General features: G+C 49.3%; 1 long non-coding RNA gene across 1 annotated transcript; it reads left to right on the forward strand.

Annotated features, from left to right (window-relative positions):
- Positions 1–5,149: 5,149 nt before the first annotated feature.
- On the forward strand, positions 5,150–17,850 carry LOC142295683 (uncharacterized). Its single transcript, XR_012751518.1, has 4 exons — positions 5,150–5,593; positions 6,659–6,789; positions 9,931–10,048; positions 17,609–17,850. It is a non-coding gene; the product is annotated as an uncharacterized LOC142295683 (long non-coding RNA).
- The last annotated feature ends 1,192 nt before the right edge of the window (positions 17,851–19,042 follow it).

A 19,042-nucleotide genomic window follows, 5' to 3' on the forward strand; every position in this document is an offset into this window, starting at 1 on the left:
GGACTCCGGTGGTTCACCAACGGAAAGCGGTGGACTCCGGTGGTTCACCAACGGAAAGCGGTGGACTCCGGTGGTTCACCAACGGAAAGCGGTGGACTCCGGTGGTTCACCAACGGAAAGCGGTGGACTCCGGTGGTTCACCAACGGAAAGCGGTGGATTCCGGTGGTTCACCAACGGAAAGCGGTGGATTCCGGTGGTTCACCAATGGAAAGCGGTGGACTCCGGTGGTTCACCAACGGAAAGCGGTGGACTCCGGTGGTTCACCAACGGAAAGCGGTGGATTACGGTGGTTCACCAACGGAAAGCGGTGGACTCCGGTGGTTCACCAACGGAAAGCGGTGGACTCCGGTGGTTCACCAACGGAAAGCGGTGGACTCCGGTGGTTCACCAACGGAAAGCGGTGGACTCCGGTGGTTCACCAATGGAAAGCGGTGGACTCCGGTGGTTCACCAACGGAAAGCGGTGGACTCCGGTTGTTCACCAACGGAAAGCGGTGGACTCCGGTGGTTCACCAATGGGAAGCAGTGGACTCCGGTGGTTCACCAACAGGAAGCGGTGGGTGCACCCCGGTGGCAGGCTACAAAAGCCCAAGGTGCGCCTCGGTGGTTTGCAAAAAGGCCAAAGAATGCACCCCGATGGCAGGCTACAAAAGCCCAAGGTGTGCCTCGGTGGTTTGCAAAAATGCCAAAGAATGCACCCCGGTGGCAGGCTACAAAAGCCAACGGTGCGCCTCGGTGGTTTGCAAAAAGGCCAAAGAATGCACCCCGGTGGCAGGGTACAAAAGCCCAAGGTGCGCCTCGGTGGTTTGCAAAAAGGCCAAAGAATGCACCCCGGTGGCAGGCTACAAAAGCCCACGGTGCGCCTCGGTGGTTTGCAAAAAGGCCAAAGAATGCACCCCGTTGGCAGGCTACAAAAGCCCAAGGTGCGCCTCGGTGGTTTGCAAAAAGGCCAAAGAATGCACCCCGATGGCAGGCTACGGAAGCCCAAGGTGTGCCTCGGTGGTTTCCAAAAAGGCCAAAGAATGCACCCCGGTGGCAGGCCACAGATAAAGATCACGAGCAACAGGAACACGACTAAGAGCTGTATCCAGGATCAGAAGCACCATGGACACGGCTAAAGGTGCAACCAGGATCATCTTCACCAGTGATAAATGCAGGATCAGCAATTAGGATCATGGACACCAGTGATAGCCAGGAGATGTATCCAGGATGACAAGCTCCATGGACATGTTCATAATTTGAAATCAGGATTTCAGGCACCAGGGACATTGCCGAAAACTACAAACACAATCATGATATCAGGACATCACCAGTAGCTGCAGTCAAGATCAAAGTGACCAAAGACATGTCCAGAAGCTGTATCAAGGAGGATCAGGGATATGACCGCAAGATGCAACTAAAGTAGGCCCTGGACAAAACCAGTGAACACCTGTAGAAGGTCACAGACTGAGAACTTGGAGATGCTAAAAAACAGTGTCCAGGAACAATGAAAGTTGGGAAAAAAAGAACACTGTGCAGAATCATACAGGTTTCCGCACAGGACAGGCAGGGGACCACATCACAGACACAAAATGTCAAAGATCCATGGAACCTTTGATGAAGAGGCCCAAGTGGAAGATAATAGTTTCAAAAAGATTCCAACGGGAAGAGGTGGGCTCCGGTGGTTCACCAACGGGAAGCGGTGAACTCCGGTGGTTCACCAACGGAAATCGGTGGACTCCGGTGGTTCACCAACGAGAAGCGGTGGACTCCGGTGGTTCACCAACGGGAAGCGGTGGACTCCGGTGGTTCACCAACGGGAAGCGGTGGACTCCGGTGGTTCACCAACGGGAAGCGGTGGACTCCGGTGGTTCACCAACGGGAAGCGGTGGACTCCGGTGGTTCACCAACGGGAAGCGGTGGACTCCGGTGGTTCACCAACGGAAAGCGGTGGACTCCGGTGGTTCACCAACGGAAAGCGGTGGACTCCGGTGGTTCACCAACGGAAAGCGGTGGACTCCGGTGGTTCACCAACGGAAAGCGGTGGACTCCGGTGGTTCACCAACGGGAAGCGGTGGACTCCGGTGGTTCACCAACAGGAAGCGGTGGGTGCACCCCGGTGGCAGGCTACAAAAGCCCAAGGTGCGCCGCGGTGGTTTGCAAAAAGGCCAAAGAATGCACCCCGGTGGCAGGCTACAAAAGCCCAAGGTGCGCCTCGGTGGTTTGCAAAAAGGCCAAAGAATGCACCCCGGTGGCAGGCTACAAAAGCCCAAGGTGCGCCTCGGTGGTTTGCAAAAAGGCCAAAGAATGCACCCCGGTGGCAGGCTACAAAAGCCCAAGGTGCGCCTCGGTGGTTTGCAAAAAGGCCAAAGAATGCACCCCGATGGCAGGCTACAAAAGCCCAAGGTGCGCCTCGGTGGTTTGCAAAAAGGCCAAAGAATGCACCCCGGTGGCAGGCTACAAAAGCCCACGATGCGCCTCGGTGGTTTGCAAAAAGGCCAAAGAATGCACCCCGGTGGCAGGCTACAAAAGCCCAAGGTGCGCCTCGGTGGTTTGCAAAAAGGCCAAAGAATGCACCCCGATGGCAGGCTACGGAAGCCCAAGGTGAGCCTCGGTGGTTTGCAAAAAGGCCAAAGAATGCACCCCAGTGGCAGGATACAAAAGCCCAAGGTGCGCCTCGGTGGTTTGCAAAAAGGCCAAATAATGCACCCCGATGGCAGGCCACAGATAAAGATCACGAGCAACAGGAACACGAGCAAGAGCTGTATCCAGGATCAGAAGCACCATGGACACGGCTAAAGGTGCAACCAGGATCATCTTCACCAGTGATAAATGCAGGAACAGCAATTAGGATCATGGACACCAGTGATAGCCAGGAGATGTATCCAGGATGACAAGCTCCATGGACATGTTAATAATTTGAAATCAGGATTTCAGGCACCAGGGACATTGCCGAAAACTGCAAACACAATCATGATATCAGGACATCACCAGTAGCTGCAGTCAAGATCAAAGTGACCAAAGACATGTCCAGAAGCTGTATCAAGGAGGATCAGGGATATGACCACAAGATGCAACTAAAGTAGGCCCTGGACAAAACCAGTGATCACCTGTAGAAGGTCACAGACTGAGAACTTGGAGATGCTAAAAAACAGTGTCCAGGAACAATGAAAGTTGGGAAAAAAAGAACACTGTGCAGAATCATACAGGTGTCCGCACAGGACAGGCAGGGGACCACATCACAGACACAAAATGTCAAAGATCCATGGAACCTTTGATGAAGAGGCCCAAGTGGAACATAATAGTTTCAAAAAGATTCAAACGGGAAGAGGTGGGCTCCGGTGGTTCACCAACGGGATGCGGTGAACTCCGGTGGTTCACCAATGGAAATCGGTGGACTCCGGTGGTTCACCAACGAGAAGCGGTGGACTCCGGTGGTTCACCAACGGGAAGCGGTGGAATCCGGTGGTTCACCAACGGGAAGCGGTGGACTCCGGTGGTTCACCAACGGGAAGCGGTGGACTCCGGTGGTTCACCAACGGGAAGCGGTGGACTCCGGTGGTTCACCAACGGAAAGCGGTGGACTCCGGTGGTTCACCAACGGAAAGCGGTGGACTCCGGTGGTTCACCAACGGAAAGCGGTGGACTCCGGTGGTTCACCAACGGAAAGCGGTGGACTCCGGTGGTTCACCAACGGAAAGCGGTGGACTCCGGTGGTTCACCAACGGAAAGCGGTGGACTCCGGTGGTTCACCAACGGGAAGCGGTGGACTCCGGTGGTTCACCAACAGGAAGCGGTGGGTGCACCCCGGTGGCAGGCTACAAAAGCCCAAGGTGCGCCTCGGTGGTTTGCAAAAAGGCCAAAGAATGCACCCCGGTGGCAGGCTACAAAAGCCCAAGGTGCGCCTCGGTGGTTTGCAAAAAGGCCAAAGAATGCACCCCGATGGCAGGCTACAAAAGCCCAAGGTGCGCCTCGGTGGTTTGCAAAAAGGCCAAAGAATGCACCCCGGTGGCAGGGTACAAAAGCCCAAGGTGCGCCTCGGTGGTTTGCAAAAAGGCCAAAGAATGCACCCCGTTGGCAGGCTACAAAAGCCCACGATGCGCCACGGTGGTTTGCAAAAAGGCCAAAGAATGCACCCCGGTGGCAGGGTACAAAAGCCCAAGGTGCGCCTCGGTGGTTTGCAAAAAGGCCAAAGAATGCACCCCGATGGCAGACTACGGAAGCCCAAGGTGTGCCTCGGTGGTTTGCAAAAAGGCCAAAGAATGCACCCCGGTGGCAGGCCACAGATAAAGATCACGAGCAACAGGAACACGACTAAGAGCTGTATCCAGGATCAGAAGCACCATGGACACGGCTAAAGGTGCAACCAGGATCATCTTCACCAGTGATAAATGCAGGAACAGCAATTAGGATCATGGACACCAGTGATAGCCAGGAGATGTACCCAGGATGACAAGCTCCAGGGACATGTTCATAATTTGAAATCAGGATTTCAGGCACCAGGGACATTGCCGAAAACTGCAAACACAATCATGATATCAGGACATCACCAGTAGCTGCAGTCAAGATCAAAGTGACCAAAGACATGTCCAGAAGCTGTATCAAGGAGGATCAGGGATATGACCACAAGATGCAACTAAAGTAGGCCCTGGACAAAACCAGTGATCACCTGTAGAAGGTCACAGACTGAGAACTTGGAGATGCTAAAAAACAGTGTCCAGGAACAATGAAAGTTGGGAAAAAAAGAACACTGTGCAGAATCATACAGGTGTCCGCACAGGACAGGCAGAGGACCACATCACAGACACAAAATGTCAAAGATTCATAGAACCTTTGATGAAGAGGCTCAAGTAGAAGATAATAGTTCCAAAGAGATTCCAGGAGGGTAGGAAGCCTAGCCAGCCAGGGGGGGAGGGGCAGGTGTGTGAGTTTCCTGGATTTAGACTTCTGTTAGCTGGGATCTATCAGGGTGGAAGCATAAAGTTGAGCAGTCAGATGCTTTGAAGCAGTGGTGGCATAGGATTCAAGATCAGTCACTTCTGGTAGGGCTGGAAATGCGTATAGCATCCAGCTTGATTAAAGTAAGGCGGCAAATTACTGCGGCATTGCACAGTGGACACCAAAAAGGTGTTATGCCGGTGATCACTCTGGCATTAAATATGTGGCAGACCTTTCTAGCTTATAAAGTGGTCTGTGGATAGATTGGCAAGCAAACAGATTTGCAAACTAGGATCCTTTCAGCTACAGTCTCCAGCTTTGGCCACTAGGTAAGTAGGCAGGTGCATAGCCACCAGGAGTTTTAGAGGACACCCAGGTGGGCTATTCTCTAGGGACCTTGATATGGAGGTTGGAGACCAGTAGTTAATGTAGCTGGCAATGATTTGCTGCATTGTCAGTTTAGTTGTGGTATAGTGACAAAAGTTTGGAAAAGCCACATTGGAATGCATACTCGCACAGCGCCTCTTGTTACAGGGATCAAAACAACAATAGAGCGTGACAAGATGTGGACACTGAGCAGCAGGAGGTGGATGAAGGACAGAAGTCAGGCCCTGTAAGTAGCGACACAAGTCCACGTCACAGAGAGAAACAATCCAAGAAGCTCCGCAGCAGCCGAGTAAGTCTGATAGAGATTCTTTAGACGGGGATGTACGATCAGATGAAGAGGATGTAATAAGAAAGGAAATATGTTTAATATGTTAATGCTGTAAAGTGTCCGAAAGCTATGGAGGGGAACCCGAAAAGAAAGGGGGTTTTCTACAAGGGGAACGCTCAGAATAGTTGGCTATTAGGAAAAGTTGTGGCGATCAGGTTGTAAGATATGTATGTCTGTTCATTGTCACCCCCAGATTTTATGTCAACAAATGAGATGATCAAACTATGACACTTGGAGTTGCCAAAAATTTTAGAGGATAAATTAATGAATCAAATAAAATGGGAAAGAAAAAAAGTGTCTTCGATAATTGTCTAGTCAAAGGGATGTTGTGTTTAAGAATTGTTGTAAAAGGGTTGTGATGGTGACACTTAGAAGTTTGTGGGTTTTGTTCGGTTGCCCGATCTTTGCATGTAGGATGAGTCCAACAAAGAAGGTTTTCTTCAGGGAACTGAAGTTAAGTGGAGTTGGGGGGGAGAAAATGTTTCCCCAAATCAGGGTTATAAAGACTCTGAAGAGGAATTTTGCTGTATGAAAAAAAAATGTAACAGATTTTTACAATGTTTGGGTGCGGATTAGTGTTGTAATTTCTCCATGCCGCCTTGAGGTCAGTGGGCTTTGTGGCCTTTTTCTAGGGAGATGGAGTTGGGCCCAAAAATTTGAAGGAAAAGGGGCGACAGAAGAAATTGTTACTGTCTAGAATTATTCCAAATTGTGGTGGCAATTGAGCTTTGGAAAGAGAAATTGGAAGATAGTTGGGTGTTTTTTGGACAGACAATATTAGTGTAGTTGGAACAGTGTATAATATGATGGCTGGTAACCCGCACCGGCCTCTTCCAGCACTCAGTGCTGAGGAGCGGGAACATAAGAGCAAAATTCTGGAGGAGCACGTGCCGGAGGCGAACGAGTCAATAGCAGAATATTGTACAGGGGAAAAGGAAACTTTTAATTTGTTCCAAATGCGAGAAAAAGTTAGAGAAGTCTGCTAACAATGTTTGACAGGTATTGACCTGGATCTAAACCTTCCAGGTGAAAAGTCCTTGGTACCGGACATCTTGAGGAGATACAAGTCAGAATGGAATAGATGGAGCAGCTTCAGGAGACAGCGAGAAGATGTGGGTCCAGAGATGATGCTACTCAGGACAAGCATTGAGCTGTTGGTAAGTTTTTTGTTTTGTTTTTATGTTGTTATGTTATGTTGTCAATGTTATGTTGAGGTCCACACCATCAGGCTCTTCCATCCCCTTCCCCTCAGAGTAGCTGTCATATACCGTCCACCAGGCTCACCCACCTAGTTCCTTGACCACTTTTCAGCCTGGCTGCCGCACTTCATGTCCTCAGAGTTACCAACCCTTATCCTAGGAGACTTTAACATCCCCATGAACAGCCCCTCCTCCCCATCTGCATCCCAGCTTCTATCTCTCACCACCTCCCTTGGCCTCTCACAACTCTCATCCTCTGAGACACATAAAGATGGTAACACCCTTGACCTGGTCTTTATCCACCTCTGCTCAATCTCTGACTTTGACAACTCACCTCTTCCCCTCTCTGACCACAACATCCTCTCCTTCAAACTCACAAACCCTTGCCCATCCCAGCACACTCCCACCAATCACACATTCAGAAGCCTACAGGCCATCGATTCTCAGACACTTTCAGACTCTTTACATGCATCACTGTCCCCTATCTCCTCACTTTCATGTCCTGATATGGCTGTAAAGCACTACAATGACACACTCAGGACTACACTAGACCAAATAGTGCCCCTCACCTTCAGAAAGACCAAACACAGAGTAAAACAGCCTTGGCTCACATCCCAAACTCTATTTCTTCAGCGATGCTCCAGGAGTGCCGAACGCCTATGGAGGAAAAACCGCACACCAGAAAACTTCATCCACTACAAGTTCATGTTAAGGACCTACAACTATTCCCTTCACCTCGCCAAACAGACCTACTTCACCACCCTTATTTCCTCAATTGCCAACAATCCAAAAAAGCTCTTTGACACCTTTCACTCCCTCCTCAGTCCCAAAGTACAGACCCCTATCACAGACCTTTATGCTGATGACCTGGCCTCGTATTTTACAGAGAAAATAGAAAACATCCGCCAAGAGATCAGCTCCCAGCCACCAAGCGCTGTGAATCCCATCCCTCCCCATATCCCATCCAGCTTACTTTCCACATTTGACCCAGTCACAGAGGAGGAAGTCTCCAGGCTCCTATCCTCCTCTCGTCCTACCACTTGCCCTACTGATCCCTTCCCCACACCTCTACTCCAGTCCCTCTCTCCGGTTGTCACCACTCACCTAACTAAAATCTTCAATCTCTCTCTCTCTCTTCGGGTATCTTCCCTTCCTCCCTCAAACACTCTATCATTACTCCATTTTTAAAAAAAACCTTCTCTCAATCCGTCCTGCACAAGCAACTACAGACCAGTCTCCAATCTCCCCTTCATCTCCAAACTCTTGGAGCGCCTGGTCTACTCTCGCCTCACCCGCTACCTTTCCACTCACTCTCTTCTAGATCCTTTACAGTCTGGCTTCCGCCCTTTACACTCAACAGAAACTGCCCTTGTCAAAGTGACCAATGACCTATTGACAGCAAAACGTAACGGTGACCACTCTCTGCTTATTCTTCTTGACCTTTCTGCCGCCTTCGACACTGTTGACCACAGTCTCCTTCTCTCTATGCTCCATTCTATCAGCCTAAAGGACACTGTGCTCTCCTGGTTCTCTTCCTATCTTTCTGGCCGCTCATTCAGTGTATCATTTGCTGGCTCCACATCTTCTCCTCTTCCTCTCACTGTTGGGGTCCCTCAAGGTTCAGTCCTTGGCCCTCTTCTTTTCTCCCTCTACACTGCCCCAATTGGACAGACCATCAGCAGATTTGGCTTCCAGTACCATCTTTATGCTGATGACACACAGCTATACACCTCATCCCCTGAGCTCACCCCCGCTGTACTACAGAACACAAGTGACTGCCTGACTGCAGTTTGCAACATCATGTCTGCTCTCTATCTGAAACTTAACCTTTCCAAAACTGAACTTCTTCTTTTTCCTCCATCCTCCAACCTTCCTAAACCTGACATCTCCCTCTCTGTGTGTGGCACAACGATAAGTCCTAGGCAGCAAGCCCGCTGTCTGGGGGTTATACTTGACACTGATCTGTCCTTCACCTCCCACATACAATCTCTTGCCCACTCCTGCCGCTTGCACCTCAAGAACATCTCTAGAATCCGCCCCTTTCTCACTATGGAAACGACAAAAACCCTCACCGTGGCCCTGATCCACTCTCGCCTTGACTACTGTAACTCTCTATTAATTGGTCTCCCCCTAACTAGACTCTCTCCTCTACAGTCCATCCTTAATGCAGCAGCCAGGGTCACCTATCTGGCTAACCGCTACTCGGATGCCTCTGCTCTGTTCCAGTCATTGCACTGGCTGCCCATATATCACAGGATCCAATTCAAACTGCTTGTTCTCACCCACAAAGCTCTCCACAGTGCGGCACCCCCCTACATCTTCACCCTCCTCTCTGTCTATCACCCGTTCTCTACGCTCTGCAAGCGACTTTCGACTAACATCCACACTAATTCGAACCTCCCACTCCCGAATCCAAGACTTCTTCCGAGCTGCACCAACCCTCTGGAACGCTCTTCCCCAAGAAGTTAGGACAAATCCCAACTTACTCAGCTTCAGACGCACCCTAAAGACACATCTTTTTAAGGCGGCCTATCACACTCCCTAATTAGATTCGATTCACATAGTCCTTCTACAACTTCTCACAACATAACTCCACATCAAACTCCATGGCACCCAAAGGCATCTCAAGGCTCTGGCCCACTCGTCCAGGAAACCATTATCTGTCCCCCATTTCCGTGAGATGGCAGGATTGTCATTGTAAATAAACACTTGAACCTTGCCTCTCCCCCCCATCTCATTGTAGATTGTAAGCTCTCACGAGCAGGGTTGTGTTTTTTCGTTTTTTTCCTCTAAATATTGTATTTCTATAACTGTTACTTGTTTGTATATGATCCTCCTGAATTGTAAAGCGCTGCAGAATATGTTGGCGCTATAGAAATAAAGATTATTATTATGTTTTCTTATGTTTTCCTTAATAACGCTGGTGCAGTCATTTTCCTAAAGTCTTTGCACATTGGCCACTAATATAGTTTAAATGAAAATAAATCTTGTGCTCTGCAGACAGCTCCTGTAGTTTCTTGATTGCTGCATTTTTTTGTTTTCAAAAATTTTAAACCTCATTTATAATTGTTTGGGGTTTTTTTTATTCTTTTTGTGCAGAATATCAAGAATCAATGGAGGTGCATGCAGGAGCGAGATAAGAAGTTCATGGCTGAGAAGGACAAAAGTTTCATTCTTCTGAGCTGCAGGTCTTTGTGTCCAGCCGAGAGCCCCATTAGTAAGCAGATTTATCCCATTCTTACACCTTTTCAGGGAAGGTTCCAATGGACCGAATACAAGACTTTCAGAACACTCTTAGGCCTAGGACACACGGCGAGAAAAACGGTGCGAGTGGAATGCGATAAAAAATTGCATTCCACTCAGACCAATATTACTCTATGTGCCCGCTCCCATGAGCGATTATTTCCTCGGTCCTAATCGGACCGAGAAAACAGTCGCAGCATGCTGAGGGTGCAATGCGATCCTGTTCCACTCGCACCAATGCAATTCTATGGGGCAAGAGAAACATTGCACTGCTCTTGCATTACACCGGTGTAACGCAAGAGCAGTGCGATTCTCGCAGCAGCCGGCAACGGAGGAGAGAGGGAGATAAATCCCTCCCTCCCCTTCTCAGCTCCGGCCCTCCCCTCCTCAGCACTGGCCCCCCTCCTCCTCATCGCCGGCCATCCCCCCACAGCTGTGGTCTGATCGGACCACAGACGCATGACACTCTGATCCTGCTGTGCTGCGAGCGTGAGCCGAGTGTCATGCGACGATTGCACTAATCCCCGTGTGGCCTTGGACTTAGGCCCTGGGCACACATTGCATTGTTTGATGCACTCTTGGTGCAGTTATTCGTGCAGTTTGTTGCCCAAATCTGCATGTCTATCCCTATCTCAGCAAAGTCTATGAGAATTCTGAAGTGCTGTCCGCACGTTGCGTCTTTTGTTCCTTGTAGTTTTTTTTTTGCTCTTCCAGCCATTGAATTAACTAAAAAAATGCTTTAAAAACGCCCCAAAAAACTCATAAAAAATGTATGCGTGGTTGATGTTTTTTGGTGCAGAACATTTCTGCAGCGTGCACACATACCTTAAATTTAAAAAAATAGTTTGGTTATCATCCGAAATACATAGAGACGTTGTCCGAAACCAAAGTTCCTTTTCATCCTAAATGTCTAAAATAATTATTTACTGAAAAAAGAAATAGCGCATATGACAAGTACCCGATGGTCTGAGATAAGATTAAGGAGAGTTAGAATTTGCTCACCTGGTGAGGTTGTGCGCCCTCGCACAACCTCGGTGTTGGTTGAATAGATCCTCTGGATGGATGGAGGTTTGGATCCTTGATAACAATGCTGTTAGGTTGTAGTCTTTAGTGGAGATATCCGGATTCAGGACCGCTGGTTCCTCCTGGTGTCCCCGGCACTTTGGGTCTTGGAGTACTGCAACGATCCTCCGCTCTCCAGCTGAAAGTTCCGCTTTGGAGTGGATAAGCCTATGTCTTTCTGCAGCTCTGACCGATTCCCTCAAAGGGAGTGAGCTTATGGTAAAAAAGTGGAATATCGGTCTAGCGAGCGCTGATAATGCACAGGTTCCGTTGAAGGTTAAATTATTTTATTGTTAAAATATTTTTTATATATAATGCTCCTGTTAAATACATACAACGCGTTTCAGCAATACATCAATGCTTTCCTCAGGTATAACCAGGTTATACCTGAGGAAAGCATTGATGTATTGCTGAAACGCGTTGTATGTGTTTAACAGGAGCATTATATATAAAAAATATTTTAACAATAAAATAATTTAACCTTCAACGGAACCTGTGCATTATCAGCGCTCGCTAGACCGATATTCCACTTTTTTACCATAAAATAATTATTTAATCATTTTTCAAATATACTTCAATAAAGAAAACAATCCCGATCGTTTCCCACCTGAAGTGAAGCGTCATCAGTGGCGGCTGTTCAGGCCTGGACGGTCCCTACTCTCCCCGCACCTCGTCCCCTTTAACCCCTTCACGACCATGGACGGAAAGATCCGTCATGGTGCCCTGGGCCTTAACGACCAAGGACGGATCTTTCCGTCATGGCGTAATCGCGGCACCGGAGCCTCCGGTGATTGCGATCGGTTAACATAAACCGCAGATTCGGGGAGGAGGGGACCTGTACCTGACCTCAGGAGGGGTGGTGCCTCCTCCCCGGACCTACGGAGGCTGTGATTGGCTGACGAACGCCGCTCAACCAATCACAGCCACTGTAATGTTCCAGCCACTTAAAGTGACTGAAACATTGAAATCCAGCCCTGGCCAGTGCAGCTATAGCACTGGCCATTGGCTGGAGCTGGGTGACATCACTGGATCACCCTCCCCCAGCTCCAGTAGCTCTGATTGGAGAGATCGGCCTTGTGACCGATTTCTCCAATCACAGTGGACCTGTTGCCGGTGACCGCCCCCGTCATCGTCCCTGCAGCACGCCAGCACAGTGAGTGTACACAGTGCAATGGCAGGGCGACAAGCTCCGGTCCCATGCTGTTATGAGACCGGAGCATGGGACCCGGAAGTTGCCGCGCTGCCATTGCACTGTATGAAACCGGCCTCCCGATCCGCCGCCCCGCTGCCCTCCGCCGCGATCTGCCACCCGCACCCCCACCCCTCGTATCTGCTGCCCGAACACTCACCCCCACACCTCCCGATCCGCCGCCGCCGCTGCCAACCGCCGCGATCTGCCACCCGCACCCCCACCCCTCGTATCTGCTGCCCGCACACTCACCCCCACACCCCTCAGCTGTCACCCCGCGATCTGTGCTCCCTCACCTGTCACCCCGCGATCTGTGCTCCCTCACCTGTCACCCCGTGATCTGTGCTCCCTCACCTGTCACCCCGTGATCTGTGCTCCCTCACCTGTCACCCCGTGATCTGTGCTCCCTCACCTGTCACCCCGTGATCTGTGCTCCCTCACCTGTCACCCCGTGATCTGTGCTCCCTCACCTGTCACCCCGTGATCTGTGCTCCCTCACCTGTCACCCCGTGATCTGTGCTCCCTCACCTGTCGCCCGCACACTCACCCCCACACCTCCCGATCCGCCGCCGCCGCTGCCCTCCGCGATCTGCCACCCGCACCCCCACCCCTCATATCTGCTGCCCGCACCCTCACCCCCACACCTCCCGATCCGCCGCCGCCGCCCTCCATCTGCCACAGTGCCACCGGTCCCCCCCGATCTGCTGCCCGGCCCCTTTCCCTCGTGATCGGCTGCTCGTCCCCTGTCACCGCCGTGATGTGCGCTCCCTCCCCTGTCACCGCCGTGATGTGCGCTCCCTCCCCTGTCACCGCCGTGAAGTGCGCTCCCTCCCCTGTCACCGCCGTGATGTGTGCTCCCTCCCCTGTCACCGCCGTGATGTGCACTCCCTCCCCTGTCACCGCCGTGATGTGCGCTCCCTCCCCTGTCACCGCCGTGATGTGCGCTCCCTCCCCTGTCACCGCCGTGATGTGCGCTCCCTCCCCTGTCACCGCCGTGATGTGCGCTCCCTCCCCTGTCACCGCCGTGATGTGCGCTCCCTCCTTGTCACCGCCGTGATGTGCGCTCCCTCCCCTGTCACCGCCGTGATGTGCGCTCCCTCCCCTGTCACCGCCGTGATGTGCGCTCCCTCCCCTGTCACCGCCGTGATGTGCGCTCCCTCCCCTTTCACCGCCGTGATGTGCGCTCCCTCCCCTGTCACCGCCGTGATGTGCGCTCCCTCCCCTGTCACCGCCGTGATGTGCGCTCCCTCCCCTGTCACCGCCGTGATGTGCGCTCCCTCCCCTGTCACCGCCGTGATGTGCGCTCCCTCCCCTGTCACCGCCGTGATGTGCGCTCCCTCCCCTGTCACCGCCGTGATGTGCGCTCCCTCCCCTGTCACCGCCGTGATGTGCGCTCCCTCCCCTGTCACCCCGTGATGTGCGCTCCCTCTCCTGTCACCCCGGGATCTGTGCTCCCTCAGCTGTCACCCCGCGATCTGTGCTCCCTCACCTGTCACCCCGCGATCTGTGCTCCCTCACCTGTCACCCCGTGATCTGTGCTCCCTCACCTGTCACCCCGTGATCTGTGCTCCCTCACCTGTCACCCCGTGATCTGTGCTCCCTCACCTGTCACCCCGTGATCTGTGCTCCCTCACCTGTCACCCCGTGATCTGTGCTCCCTCACCTGTCACCCCGTGATCTGTGCTCCCTCACCTGTCACCCCCGTGATCTGCTGTCCGCTCTCCCTCACCTCTCACCCCCGTGATCTGTGCTCTGCTCACCTGTCTCCTCCGTGATCTGCGCTGCACTCCCTCCCCCACCTCTCACCCTCCCCGATCTGCTGCCTCCTTCATCTCCTGTGATCCAGCTGCCTAGATCCATCCTGTAGGGTAACTATTCCCAATCTCACCTCCCACTCCCCTTCCCACCCATACCCCCCATACCCTCCTCCCCCCATCCTCTGCCGCTCCTGCATCCACTGCGCCCTCTCCCATCCGCCCCCACCCTATCCCAGCTGCCGTCTCACAATCACAGATGCTCCCTTTATATGCCGCTGCCCCCCCATCTGCTGCCGCCCCCCCCATCTGCCGCTATTTTTTTTTTTTCTATGCCATGGGGGTCTAGTTTCCAAAATGGGGTCACATGTGGGTGAGCTCCACTGTTTCGGCACCTCAGGGGGTCTCCAAACAGCATGGAATACGCTAATTATCCCAGACAATTTTGCGTTTGTAACGTCAAATGACGCTCCTTGCCTTCCGAGCCCTGCTGTGCGCCCAAACATTTGATTTCCACCACATATGAGGTATCTGCGTACTCAGGAGAAATTGCACAATACATTTTATGGTGCAATTTTTCCTGATACCCTTGTGAAAAAAAAGCTACCTGGTTGAAGTAACAATTTTGTGGTAAAAAAAAAATTTTTTATTTTCACGGCTCAACTCTATTAACTTTTGTGAAGCCCCCAGAGGCTCAAAGTGCTCAATAAACATCTAGATAAATTCCATGAGGGGTCTAGTTTCCAAAATGGGGTCACATGTGGGGGAGCTCCACTGTTTTGGCACCTCAGGGGGTCTCCAAACGCAACATGGAATACGCTAATTATCCAAGACAATTTTGCGTTTGAAACGTCAAATGACGCTCCTTGCTTTCCGAGCCCTGCTGTGCGCCCAAACATTTTATTTCCACCACATATGAGGTGTCTGTGTACTCAGGAGAAATTGCACAATACATTTTATGGTGCAATTTTTCCTGATACCCTTGTGAAAAAAAAAGCTACCTGGTTGAAGTAACAATTTTGTGGTAAAACATTTTTTTTTTATTTTCACGGCTCAACTCTATTAACTTTTGTGAAGCCCCCAGAGGCTCAAAGTGCTCAATAAACATCTAGATAAATTCCACAAGGGGTCTAGTTTCCAAAATGGGGTCACATGTGGGGGAGCTCCACTGTTTCGGCACCTCAGGGGGTCTTCAAACCCAACATGGTGCGGCTAACGATTCCAGCTAATTTTCTGTTCAAAAAAGTCAAATGGCGCTCCTTCCCTTCCGAGTCCTGCCGTGCGCCCAAACAGTGGTTTTTCGCCACATATGAGGTATCTGCGTGTTCAGTAGAAATTGCCCAACAAATTTTGGGGGTTCATTTAATCCTGCTACGCTTGTGAATATACAATATTTGAGGCTAAATTAACATTTTTGTTGCAAAAAGTAAAATGTTCATTTTTTCCTTCCACATTGCTTTAGTTACTGTGAAGCACCTGAAGGGTTAATAACCTTCTTGAATGTGGTTTTGAGTAGCCTGAGGGGTGCCGTTTTTGGAATGGTGTCACTTTTGGGTGTTCTGTGTCATGTAGACCTTTCAAAATCGCTTCAAATGTGATGTGGTCCCTAAAAAAAGTGGCTTTGTAAATTTTGTTGTAAAAATGAGAAATTGCTCATAAACTTTGAACCCCTATAACTTCCTTAAATTTTTTTTTTTTTTCCCAAAATTGTTCTGATGTAAAGTAGACATGTGGGAAATGTTATTTATTAATTATTTTGTGTCACATGTCTCGTTGGTTGTAGAGCATAAAAATTCAAAGTTTGAAAATTACATAATTTTCAAAATTTTCGCGAAATTTCCGTTTTTTTTTTACAAAGAAACGCAAAAAATATCGGCCTAAATTTACCACTAACATGAAGCCCAATATGTCACGAAAAAACAATCTCAGAATCACCGGGATCCGCTGAAGCGTTCCAGAGTTATAACCTCATAAAGTGACACTGGTCAGAATTGCAAAAAATGGCCTGGTCTTTAGGGTCAAAATAGGCTTGGGGCTGAAGGGGTTAAGTATCCCAGCATGCACTGGGGATTGTCAAATGAAACGTCATCAGAAGAAAATAAACACAGGAAGATACAGTAGAAAGGGAATGGTAGGGAATTATTAATGGACGTAGAATAGAAAAGTGATTACGTTATTAAATTAAATAAACCTACAAGTGAGTGAAGAGCATTAGATAAAGGGCAAATACGCACAAGATGCAGGAGAAACCTATAAGAGCAAAGTGCAAGACACAATGATAGGAAATATATAATGGGATAATATAATAGTCATTTTATTTTATTAGGTAATATTAAAAACACCTGAATAACAAACTGCAGAATATTGACATCAAATGGGTAAATTGCTCGAATAATACATAGTATATATTAGTAACTAATGTGGTGACAATATTGTAATCGGATCCCGAGATCACATTCTATCCAAGAGGAAATACTGAATAGAGCAGAGTAATAACGCAGCAAAATGAGGTCCAAATAGGAGACGTCACAAAGAGAGAGGAGGGAAGAAATGGAGCGCGCAGCGGCAGATAAGAAAACACCCGTCAGGAAAAATCCACCTTTTAAAAAAAAAAAAATAAATTAAATAGATATTTAAGATGTAAATGACCTTTGGTTTCGGATCTCCCCTTTATCGTCCATTAACTTGTCATAAATTTGTTATTTTGTTACCTATTCTTCAGTGCTGCTGATCCATTGAATCTTTTGTGGATTTCTTGTTAATGGTAAAAAATGACAGACTTATGACAAGTCACAGGTTTTATATCCTGCACTTTGCCGGCTCTTTAAAGGGAACCTGTCACCATTTTTTTGGCCTATAAGCTGCGACCTCCACCAGTGGGCTCTTATATACAGCATTCTAACATGCTGTATATAAAAGGCCAGGCCGCTGTGTACAACATAAAAAACACTTTATAATACTCACCTAAACCGGTCGCTGCGGTGGATGTGCATCATATAGGTGTTTTCGTCCTCCGGTGCCGGTGCCTCCACTTTCGGCCATCTTCTTCCTCCTTCTCGTTACACACACTCGCCGGTCCCGCGCAGGCGCACTACAATACTTAGATCTGCCCTGCTCAGGACCTGAATGCCGGTGAGTGTGGATGACGTTGGCTGCGTCATGCACACAGGCTTCAGGAGGAGGACAACAAAGATAGCCGAAAGAAGAGGCGCCGTCACCAGAGAACGGAGACAACCATATGACCCAACCCCACCGCAGCGACCATTTAGGTGAGTATTATAAAGTGTTTTTTATGTTGTACACAGCGGCCTGAGCTCTTATATACAGCATGTTAGAATGCTGTATATAAGAGCCCACTGGTGGTGGCCGCGGCTTATAGGCCATAAAACTGGTGACAGGTTCCCTTTAATGCTACAACACTTAGGTTATTGTGGTCACTTTTTGTGCAGCTTGCAGGGTTACATGATACTTCATATACGATTTTTAGCTTTCTTGTTAGTAAATCACATTTTTCTTTCCTTAACTGAAGGCGACATATCTCCAAGGCATTCTGATCTGTCAGCAAATCAAGAGGAGGTACAGACCGGGAGGACCGACTCTCAGGAGCCTCCTGGACTTCAGAGAACAAGCATGGCCGGCGACAGAGGAGCAACCTGTCCACCAAGAAGCTCAGAAGAAGAGGCGATGCCTGGCAGATTATCTGGTTTTGTTTTTTACATGTGGTTTATACTTTTGCTGATGGTAATTTAATAAAATCTTTCTCCCATACGAGTTCTTCTTGCGTCGCCTCCAGTGAGTTCTGGCTTTGGTGATAAATGCCTTTCTCTATCCGGCATCTTTGTAGCTGGAGAATGGCTTTCTGGATGTGAAGTCGTCCATTGTCTCATAGGTCCCATACACTAGATGGCTGGAGACCGGACACTCGTCCACAAAACACACATCTCTCCTGTCTCACCCCTATAAATAAATGTGATTCCTGCACGTGTTAGTAAGATTACACCTGGGATACAGGACAGAAGTGGTGCTGTGCAAAGTAAGTGTATACTATATATACATTTAATTATATTAAAATTCATTCTTATGTAGTCAAATTAAAATTTTTGATTAGCATAAAATAAGCAACATATCTTAGATAATGGGACGCCGCTCACATCAGGTACAAGTGCATAGACTTATAACATACATTTTCTGTATAAGAATTATATTCATATAGCACCCAACATAAATATAGCAGCAAAGCGGCAACTCAATGGGAAAATAGCAGCAGGCAAATATAATGTGCAAAATCCGATGGCTAAATGATTATATATAATGATGAAGTGAAAGCCTCAATATATATAAATATATATTGTAGCAGTGAGATATAACCAAGGCACAGACAGCACTGGGGTCATACACGTTACTGTGGGGCATATACATTACTAGGGGCATACAGCTCTGGAGGGCAAACACATTACTGGGGTAAGTGGGATACAGCTCTGGGAGCTCATACAGCTTAGTGCGGGGCACATATAGCTATGGGGGGCCCATAGAGCTCAGGGAGGCATACACATCTCTAGGGGGCACATACAGCTCATGAGGGCACATTCAGTTCTAAGTGGCCCATACAGCTCAGGGGGGCACATACAGCTCAGGAGGGGCACATACAGCTCAGGGGGGGCACATACAGCTCGGGGGGGGGCACATACAGCTCAGGGGGGCACATACAGCTCAGGAGGGGCACATACCGCTCGGTGGGGGGGGGGACACATACAGCTCGGGGGGGGGGCACATACAGCCCATCAAGTTCAACCTTTCTCCACCAATTATACTTTTTTTTTATCACTAAATTATCTCTAACCGACAATGTTGAATACTGTGGAAATCATCCAACTCTTTTTTTTTAAACATAAATTTTTATTGCAGTTTTCAGAATCATTACAATATGTCTAACATTTGAACAAGAATAAATTCACCTTACCAA

This window comes from Anomaloglossus baeobatrachus, chromosome 3 (genome assembly GCF_048569485.1).
Source record: "Anomaloglossus baeobatrachus isolate aAnoBae1 chromosome 3, aAnoBae1.hap1, whole genome shotgun sequence".
NCBI lineage: Eukaryota > Metazoa > Chordata > Amphibia > Anura > Aromobatidae > Anomaloglossus > Anomaloglossus baeobatrachus.